At 38.9% G+C, this 10870-nt stretch overlaps 1 pseudogene; it reads left to right on the forward strand.

Annotated features, from left to right (window-relative positions):
* The first annotated feature begins 8815 nt into the window (after window positions 1-8815).
* LOC144291502 (3-oxoacyl-[acyl-carrier-protein] reductase pseudogene) lies at window positions 8816-9587 on the forward strand (annotated as a pseudogene).
* Window positions 9588-10870: the final 1283 nt, after the last annotated feature.

Genomic DNA, 10870 nt, shown 5'->3' on the forward strand with positions numbered 1-10870 from the left:
AGCAGACAGCCCAATGTAGGGAGTGTGCCCATAGTTAGGGAATCTGCTGCTTCTGATGGTGAGTCACTCAACAGCAGTAACATCTTTCTTTCTTAGTCATCATTGGAATCCTGGTCAGCATTGGAATATTCATCACATGACACATGGTATGACATTATTTTGTAATGCTAACTATCTGCTGGAAGAAGTGTTCATCACCAGGCCTGAGAACAAGATGTTAATTGAGCTTCTGAACATCCAGGCCAAACTCTATCTGCAGAGTCTTCATAGATCTAAATCTTGTGATTCTAATTATCGATTGTATCTTCTCATTCAAATACACATCAACTCATAAAAACGAGTGCTGGCCAGAATACTGAACTCCTTTTGACTCAGAAAGTCTGTGTCATTTGCTACACTTATGGCAGTTGTCTGTGGTTTGTCTCTCTGAGTGTTGTTCTAAAAATTCTGCAGAAAGTTTGTGGTTGGGCTGTGCCTTACTCCACACCCATTAAGGGTCTGGTGGTTACCAAAATGCTGAACTTAAATTGACCATTCAGTTGAGAAAGCACCATGTTATACACTTCAACATTTAAACATCCTGTTTTCTGACTAGAAAAGGAATTCCTTCTGTGTGTTTCTTTGTTAAACACTGGTACTAGGAACTGAAAATAAATAGCACTTCCTCCTGGGGGCGGTCTCTGAATTATTTTTTTTTAATAATAAGTTTATTTTTTATTGGTGTTCAATTTGCCAACATACAGAATAACACCCAGTGCTCATCCCGTCAAGTGTCCCCCTCAGTGCCCGCCACCCAGTCACCCCCACCCTCGCCCTCCTCCCCTTCCACCACCCCTAGTTCGTTTCCCAGAGTTAGGAGTCTTCCATGTTCTGTCTCCCTTTCTGATATTTCCTACCCATTTCTTCTCCCTTCCCCTCTATTCCCTTTCACTATTATTTATATTCCCCAAATGAATGTGGTCTCTGAATTCTTACATGTATACTCATGATAATACTAATTCTTTCATTTACTTGGCAAAGTGGAAGTCTTTTGCCAAGGATAATTTAGTGATATAATGATCGTTATGAGGGATTTTTGATTTTGTAAGATTTCATATCCATGAGGAGCACTGGAAATAACAGGATGAGATTCCAAATATTCAACAGCCATTTTTTAAGGTATTCAAACATTTATAAATGCTGAAATGATCGATATTGGACTTTTTGTAAGGTCCTTTAGCAGGATTAAGGAGAAAGTTGATCAGGAACATCTCTGATCCCCCACATACTTCCGGAGCTCTCCAAAATCATGGAGATTTCTGTTACCCTCAATTTCTCCACACTTCACTTCTTTGCCTCCTATTCCCCCGAAACCTTTTGTGAGGAAGATATGCTTATGCCATACCAAATCCCTTATTCTGTAGATAGGTGAAGGGGAGCTCTCCAATATGACTCAAACTCTGAGAAATCTTATCCTCTTCTCCTGGCAGCCATACATGCTGTCACATGAAATCATGACTCAGTTTCCCTTTAAGTCCTTATTGCACCTGGCTAGCAGCATTTATGCAGTAGTATTTAAACCTTGGATGAGAGTATAATTGATAGCTATAACAAATGAGTTCCCAAATCCCACTGAGGATAGGAAAAACAGTTACCAAATAATTTATTTTTTTAAGATTTTACTTATTTACTTAAGAGAAAGTGCACACGCATGCTAGAAAGAGAGAAAGAGAGAGAGAGAATGAGCAAGCAGAGAGGGAGGGAGAAGCTGGCTCCCCACTGAGCAGGAAGCCCAAAGCTGACTCAATCCAGGACCCTGAGATCATGACCTGAGATAAAGGCAGACATTTAACCAACTGAGCCACCCAGGCACCCCAACAATTTAGAGATCTATTAGATATCTGTACTCTAGGCCTTGCCTTCACCAATTGATTAACCTAATTTTCATGACTTTGGAATGAAAATCACAGTTAGAAAAGGCAAGATATAATCCTAAGGATTATATGCCTTTGGTAGTTAGAAAGCCTAAAGAATGCTAAAGAAATAGGAAACTGCTCAGGGATATACATGAAGTTATCTTGGTTAAAATAGATTGGATCCAAATTTCAACTCATTCATAAAATATTGGAGAAGTAAGATATAGATTAACTGAAACATTTATGCAAGAGTCAGGTATAACACTTAACATGATTAAAAGACAAATATTATGTATACTACACTACAATAATAAATAAATAAAATTCAAGCTGCATAAACTAAAAGAAAATCAGGCATATACTTACTTATAAGGTGCAACTGAATCAGCGCTTAGAGAGAAATTTAAAATTATAAACATCTATGTTAGAAAAGAAAAAAAAATCTCAAATCAATAATCCTAACTTTCCACCTGAAGACACTAGAAAAGAAGAGCAAAATAACCCAAAGCAAGCAGAAGGAAGGAAAGAATAAGAATTGGAGAGGAATTTGATAAAATAGAGAACAGAAAAACTATAGAGAAAATCAATACTACCAAAAGTGAGTTCTTTGAAAAGATCAACAAAATTGACCAACCTTTAGCTAGATTGTCCCAGAATAAAAGAGAATAGAATTACTAAAATAAAAAATGAAATCAGAAACACAGAAATAAAAAATAATCTTGTACAGAAATAAAAAATAGTCATGAGGGAATACTATGAAAAACTTGTGTGCCAACAACTTAGATAACTTAGATGAAATGGAAAAAATTCCTAGAAAGACCCATACTACTAAAACTGACTCAAGAAAAAAAATAAAATAAAATCTAAATATGCATATATAAAGAAAAGAGATTGAATAAATAATTGAGAAAAACAAATACTTCTCACAGAGAGCATCTAAAGTAATAAAAAATAATTAAGAATCCATTCAACTAAAAAATGCATAACTTGCACTCTGGAAACTATAAAACATTGTTGAAAGAAATGAAAGAAGACCTAGAAAAATGGAAAGACTTCTCATGTTCGTGGATTGAATGACTTAATATTAATATGACAATATTCCCTGGATTGATTTGTAGAATCTATGCAATCCCTAGCAAAAACTCAGCGGACTTATTTTCAGAAATTGACAAGCTGATTCTAAATTTTTTTTTAGATTTTATTAATTTTTTTATGAGAGACACAGGGAGAGAGAGAGGCAGAGATATAGGCAGAGGGAGAAGCAAGCTTCCCAAGAGGAGCCTGATGAGGGACTCGATCCCAGGATACTGGGATCAGAACCTGAGCCAGAGGCAGAGGCTCAACCACTGAGTCACCCAGGTGCCCTGATTTTCTTAAGGAAATTCATGAGACCTAAAATAGCCAAAAATTATTGAAAAAAGAACGGAGTTGTAAGATTCACAATTTCCAATTTCATAACTTCACACACTACTGGTAAGAATATAAGATAGTACAGCCACTTTGGAGAACAGTCTGGCAATTCCTTAAGTACCATATGATCCAGTAATTCCACTCCTAGGTGTATACTCAAGAGCAATAAAAATATATGTCTACACAAATACTTGTAAACTGATATTCATAGCAGCAGCATCCACAATAGCCAAAAAGTGAAAACAACTTAAATGTCTGCCAATTGTTGAATGAACCAATGAAATGTGGTATATGCAGGGGAATATTTTTTGGCAAGAAGAATAAATGAAGTAGTAATATGTGCTACAACATGGATGAACCTTAACAACGTTATGCCAAGTGAAAGAAGCCAGTCACAAAGGGCCATAGCTAGATCATCCACATTGGATTGGTCCACATGGTATGATTTTATTTATATGAAGTGTCCAGAATACGCAAATCTTTATAGGTGGAAGGTAGGTTAGTGGTTGCTGAAGGCTGAGGGGGATAATGGTTAAGGGGTACAGTTTCTTTTGGGACAATGGAAATATATGAAAATGGATTGTGGTGATGATGGATGCACTACTCTGGGAATATTCTAACACACATTTAATTGTGCGCTTTAAATGGACAGATTGTCTGGTATATGAATTACATTTCACTAAAGTTACTTACAAAGAGTAAGATATAGACAGGGAAGCAAACCACCAAAGGGCTCTGTCTGAATAAGTCATCATACATTGAGTCCCCAAGTTCCTAAATCAATACGAAGAAATTGGGCACATTGCAATCTTAGAGGACCTGCAAAATAGAGCAGGATGTTATCAGAGAACACTTAGGGATGAAGAATACAGAAAAGGAAAGAAATCCATGGCCCTCCAATTTAATGATCTCAACACCAAACCTGAACCCCAGGGATAAGACATGTGAGAATTCTGGTTCTCAGTTAACCTAGAATAAAGTCTAAAATGGAGAAAAGATAGAGAGAGATAGTGCCAACAGCAGAGACTTTGAAAAAAAAAAATGTGTCCAGTATCAAGGGAAGACTCAGGGGCAAAAGTGTTTGGGAAAGAAAAGACCAAGTTGATGGGCAAAGAACAAGGGAGTCAGACTTCAGAAGCATTTACTCATTTATTTAAAGCATAAATGTTTAAAAGAACAACAACCACACACATACACACAATTCTTGCAATATTGCCAAGGCTGTCACATATCCAATAGTGTGTTCCTAGTGAGAAGCCAGTAATTTGCTCACATGTTTCTCATTGGTTGTCATATTCATAAGCATCCAATGGTTTTGTGGGAAACGCTTGATATTTTATTTGAGAGGACTAGAATAAGATGTGAAGACCCTGCTGTTTGTTTGTTTGTTTGTTTGTTTGTTTTTGTTTATCTCGGAGTGAGTCATGTGGGATTTTTCCTGACTGTGGCACATCCTCGTGGAGGCGGGTCAAATACCTGGTTTATGCTTCCACACCAGACTTGTCTCGAAAGCAAAATGTTAATTGTAGCCAAAAGAGCTCCAGGGACTTAATTCCAAAGGCCATAAAAGTGCTCAGCTATGCTCCCTCTTTCCTCTTTCGGAAAAAGAGAAATTATTGCATTAATTTCCTTTTGATGCCTAACAAACTTAACGGCTTACAACAACACCCATTTATTATTCTCCAGCTCTGTCAGTCAGAAGGCAGTGGGCTCAGCTGGGCTCTCTGCCCAGGGTCTCCCAAGGCTGAAAACAAGGGGATGGCCAGGTTGGGTTTTTAGCTGAAGGCTCAGGGGAAGCATCCACTTCGGAGCTTATTCGGGAAGCTGACAGAATTCAGTTCTGTGGTGAGAACTGAGCTCCTGGTTTCCTCTCTGGTTGTTGGCCAGGCTGGGGGCCAGGGGCTGCCACGTTTCTTCACATGTGGCCTCTCTTGCCCACCAACAATGGCACCTGGATTCCTTCTCATTCCTGGAATTTCTCTGACTTCCCTTTTTAGAAGAAAAATCCTCTGCTTTTAAGGACTCATAATTAGGTGAGGTGTGCACAGAGAGAGAATCTCTGAATCCTAATGTCGCCTGATGTAGAAATTTAATTACAACTACAAAATCCCTCCTTGGCGGCACCTAGATTAATGCTTGATTGAATAACCAGTGACAGGACTCCTGGGGCATGAGGGCATTATGAGGACCCTGCCCACCACATCTGTGAACAGAAAGAGACAAGGAGGCCAATTCCTGGTTGACACAAGAGCTACTCTTTCTATCCTGAGCCCCACTGCAATAAAACAACCAGTCACTCCGGGAAATTGTTTTACAGAAGGTATTCCAAGCCTGCTTCCTTTTCTACACCCATTGAGCCTTTGACTACCGTATCAGCCCCAACAGAACAGCACTGATCACTCCTCGGGCTGCCATGCCTGCCGGCCACCTGGCAGAAGCACTTCACATAAATGTGGCCGTCAGATTAAGTGCTCACCGGAAAGATTGTTCTCAGAAAATAAAGAACCACTAGAAACACAATTTCACAGCGTATTATTTCTGCACTTGACTTTCTTAAACTGGCCTAGACAATGACTCTTGGAACTTTATTCTTTTTTTAGATTTTATTTATTCATGAGACAGAGAGAGACAGAGGTGTAAGCAGAGGGAGAAGCAGGCTCCCTGCGGGGAGCCTGATGCAGGACTCAATCCCAAGACCCCGGGATATCAACCTGAGCCAAAGGCAGACGCTCAACCACTGAGCCACCCAGGTGCCCTGACTCTTGGAATTTGAGGTTCCTTAATCCAACTGGCACATGACAATTTATGAACAAAAGCTCTATTGATGGAAGGAATATGATGGGAACAGACCTCATAAGGATATGGGTAGTCCTTCTCAGTCATTGCTGAAGCTATTTTAATATCCTTTGAAATCAGAAGTTATTCAAGGAATAAACCAGTCATAGATCCTCAGAGCAACAACAAAACATTCCTTGTGCAAGTTAAGCATGCTCTTCTTACAAACCTAGGGGAAAGTGATATTAATTTGTGCAAGACTTAAGAGCCATTCATGGAGTTATTCCTAGGTTTCCAGAAGTGTGTAATGTTAATGTTCTTCTCTTTCTAGTTCCACTTACTGGTAAATAGTTCATGATAGTGGCCTCACGTTCATTAGCATTTCTATAAATAAAGACAGTTGATAGGTTTTCCTTTATTCGGAATGACTAATAACATATTTGGTCAGTAATGCCTCAGGGGTTCACACAAGCAACTTTATATTCCTTCCAGCCTTTAAGTAATCATTTAAAAAAGGTAACACTCCTAAAAGGTTAAGATTTCATTAAATATAGAAGATCTTACTTCATATTTATCTCTCCTGGAAAACAAGGATTCAACCTATCTCTTGGAAGAGCAAGGGGCTTAATATGGTAAAGCCTGAAGGAAAAGTTACAATTTTGTCAGAGGTAGTTCAGTATTTAGGAGGTGAGCTCTCTACCTAAGAAGACACTCTACCCCCACATTGGATTAAATGGATCCAGCAATACCCAAACTTAACAACTACATGGGAATTGACAGGATTTGCGTAATTTAAGAGGTATGATAGGCAACTATCATACCTTCAAAAACTTATCAAAAACAGGTAACCAGAATTTACTTGAGAAGCTGCAACTGACTTGTCTCTTTGAAATCTAAATTATAGGTGATTCTAATTCCAAGTCTACTGGAATACAAAACAAAAATCATCTTGGGGCACCTGGGTAGTTCAGCGGTTGAGCGTCTGCCTTCAGCTCAGGGCATGATCCTGGGGTGTTGGGATTGAGTCCCCTATCGGGCTCCCCACGGGGAGCCTGCTTCTCCCTCTGCCTATGTCTCTGCCTCTCTCTCTGTGTCTCTCAACAATAAATAAATAAACTCTTTTAAAAAATCATCTTATGTCCTTTCAGTACATTTCCTTGTGCAGAAGCAAAAAAAAAGGGGGGGGGGTGCGCGGGGAGGGTGGCAGGAGGGTACCAATGGTAGAGGCTTTGGCTCAACAACATGGGAAACACCACTTCCTATTCAAGTACTTCTCTAGATTCAACGGGTAGTGTCTTCCTCCCTGTTATGTGCCATGATCGTGGTTGTAAAACTGGTAGATGCTTCTGTGGATGTTACCCTTGCCACACCACAAATTGCATAGGTTCCACATGCTGTTCAATCCTAACTAGTAGCTAGCAACATCAAGCATGGCTCAGGATGAAATTAACAACTACTATTGCTGGACTCTTGCATGACCATTTGTCACTGTAATCATCTCAACCCCACAGTCTTGCTTCCACCACTTGATGAAGGAGAGCCTCGTGACTCTATAAGAGCAACTGTAAAACTGAGTGTCCAAGAGAAAGATCGAGTTGATGTTTCCCTAGAGAATGTGGAACAAATGTTCTTCTTAAATGATCAAGGTCGATACCATTAAGGTTAGGCAGAGACTATATAAAACTGTATAAGAGGATAATCTTCCACCCAAAGCTGGGTCAGACCAAGTGATGGAACTAATAGCCACAAAAGAGTAATGATAAAGAAGATGAAAGTAATACATTGGTAGATCATTAAAATAAGTGGCTCTTTTGTCCTTGCTGATAGGACTGATTTATGATGAGACAAATATAAGAAAATGAATATATTTATACATAAAATTTGTTTCAGACATGGGGTATTCAGCCTCAGGTTCAGAAAAAAAGAAACATTCGCTAAAACCAAATTGTTCTGTTAATTTTAATGATTCCTAATGCAGTTAAGATGGCCATTTGGTTGCACCCCTAAAATGAGGTAAATGTTAGCCAAAATGTAGTCACTCTGTTTCCACCACAAATAAGAGTTTATGGGGAAATTTCTCCATGGGAGCTAGAGATATGAAGGACTTATGCTTAATCTGTACCACCATAACCCAGAAAAAAACCAGAACTGCGAAGGTGGGATACATATGGGTCTGAACCATGTCCCAGGGGAGTTTTAAATATTTAAAGAAGGGCTTTGTTCATTCATCCAAGTCATAAGGTTATGAACCTGTGATCAAGATCACTTATAAATTTTCTGGGTGATAAAGACTTCTCAGGCAGAAACACCACTGCAAGAACTGCAATATCTACACAAATTGTTAGACAATATTTTGTCCCACCTGGGGGATACTATCCCTACTCCTCCTTAGTGTTAAAGGTACTGGGACAGTCATAAAGGAACTTGGTAAAATATTCTCATTTAATCAAAATCTTATTGCCCCTACTCACTATGATTTGCAGGAAAAGTAGAGGTACCAGTGGGACTCTCAAAAACTTTATTTTTTATTTATTTATTTTTTTGGAACTCTCAAAAACTTTAAACTGGGGCAGTAGGAGCAGGAACAGTACAGTGGTACTACTTCTTTGTGGCAGTTTGGCCTTTTTTTTGTTTTGTTTTTTTTCCATTTCAGCCACGATGGCTTAAAAGCTGAAGGAATCTGGAAAAGATCTGCTAGCTCTCTTTCTCCTGATTTTGTGGCTCTGAGATCTAAGATGGGCAGTGTGCTCTGTTTGAGGGGGCTCCCACAGTGCAGGGCAGTGACCCAATTAATGGCCCAGAAGGGCTACTGATTGGCCATCATCCTCAGAAGTCTGCAAGTGGCCAAAGCCACTGGTGCTGGTGACTGTGGTGGAGATCACTTGGCATTTAGCTATGATGCTGCCAAAAGACGTAAGGCTCAAAATACATTTGAAGAGATGGAGAAAAATTTAGGTCGACTTTATCTCTTAGTAAATGCAGCTGGAATTAATAGGGATAGCCTTTTAGTAAGAACAAAAGCTGAAGATAAGATATCTTGGCACATACTAACCTGATGGTTCTGTGCTGACTTGGAAAGCTGCCAGAAAGGCTATGATTCAACACCAAAGAGGATCTATTGTTACTAGAGGACATACTGGTTTCAAAGGCAATTTTGGCCAATCTTTGTATAGCGTCAGTAAAGGAAGATGCATTAAATTTGCATATACTTTTGCTAAAGAAGTTACAAGAAAGAAAATTGCAGTGAATGTAGTTGTACCAGTATTTGTCCACACGGATAGGACGAAAGACTTGAACATGTAAAGAAAAATACCTCTCTTGGGAGGTTTGGAGAACCTATCGATGTGCACATTTTTCCTTTGAGAATCGCCATATACGGCACCTGCCTGGCTCATGATCTGAGCATCTGACTCAGAGCATCTGACTGTTGATCTCAGGGTCATGAGTTAGAATCACCATACAGGGCATATTCTAGTAGTGGATGGGGGATTACAACTCATGATATAATTTACAGATTATTAAGTTATAATAATGATTAGAATCAAGGGTACATGTTGTTTGATTCTTGATTTACAGTCATACCTACGTGGGTGACATTTGCTACAAATGTTCATTTTCTATTTTTATATGAATATGCCTGAAAAGAACAATGTGTGACCAATTGTGTTTTCTAAAAGGTATGTACCTTATAGTCGGTAGCAATTTTAGTAGACAGACATTTTGCAAGTGATATGAATAAGTATTATCTTCTTAATTTATATATTTTCTCTCAAAATTATATAGTCTAGTTGTTTTGAGTTATTTCATTGTGTCAAGCTAAATTCTCTAGAAGTTAACCTTGTGGGCCATTGCCAAAATAAAAGTATTTATAGGGCACTGGTTAATTGTCAATACTTTAGCAACCCTGCTAAAGTTAAGTACTGGATTCCCTTTCCATATGCCTAGAAGATCAACTGTTACACAGGTTGAAAAAAAGTATCAGGGATCCCTGGGTGGCGCAGCGGTTTGACACCTGCCTTTGGCTGGGGGCGCAATCCTGGAGACCTGGGATCGAATCCTGTGTTGGGCTCCCGGTGCATGGAGCCTGCTTCTCCCTCTGCCTATGTCTCTGCCTCTCTCTCTCTCTCTCTGTGTGTGACTATCATAAATAAATAAAAATTTAAAAAAAGTATCAGTATTAATTAGATATGGACATGAAGTTAGAGTCTGGTTTCTTTGAGTGGCTTAGTCTTGGCTGAACAGCTGGGCAAAATAATCTGCAAATATAAGTGTGGTACAACTGACCTCTATAACAATTCTCAATGATGATGTGGATTAACCCTTAAGATTTTAATATCTTGTACAATCATGAGCTACATAGATCTCTTCAACTTAGGAAATAGAAGTGTTTTTTGTTTTTTTTTCTTTTAATCCACACAACACTCAGGAGGGCAAACTACTTAAAAACAGTATGAGGGGTGCCTGGACGGATCAGTCAGTTGAGCATCCAACTCTTGTTTTTTGGCCTGGGCAGTGATCTCAGGGTCATAGAATTGAGCCCCTCATCAGGCCTGTGCTCAGTGGGGTGTCTGATTCCCCTCTCCCTCTGCTGCCTGCCCCCTGCTCACCTCACACACTCTCTCTCTCAAATAAATACATAAATCTTTAAAAAAAATCAGTATGAGACATAATGATATTTTAAAACTTAAGAGTATTTTGCATTAATAATTTCTCTAACCTAAAATTTTAGAAAGATAATAGCCGATTACTTATGATCAGTCATAAATTATAATGTAAATAAATATGCAATA

The sequence above is a fragment of the Canis aureus genome, chromosome 2 (assembly GCF_053574225.1).
Source record: "Canis aureus isolate CA01 chromosome 2, VMU_Caureus_v.1.0, whole genome shotgun sequence".
Taxonomy (NCBI): Eukaryota; Metazoa; Chordata; class Mammalia; order Carnivora; family Canidae; genus Canis; species Canis aureus.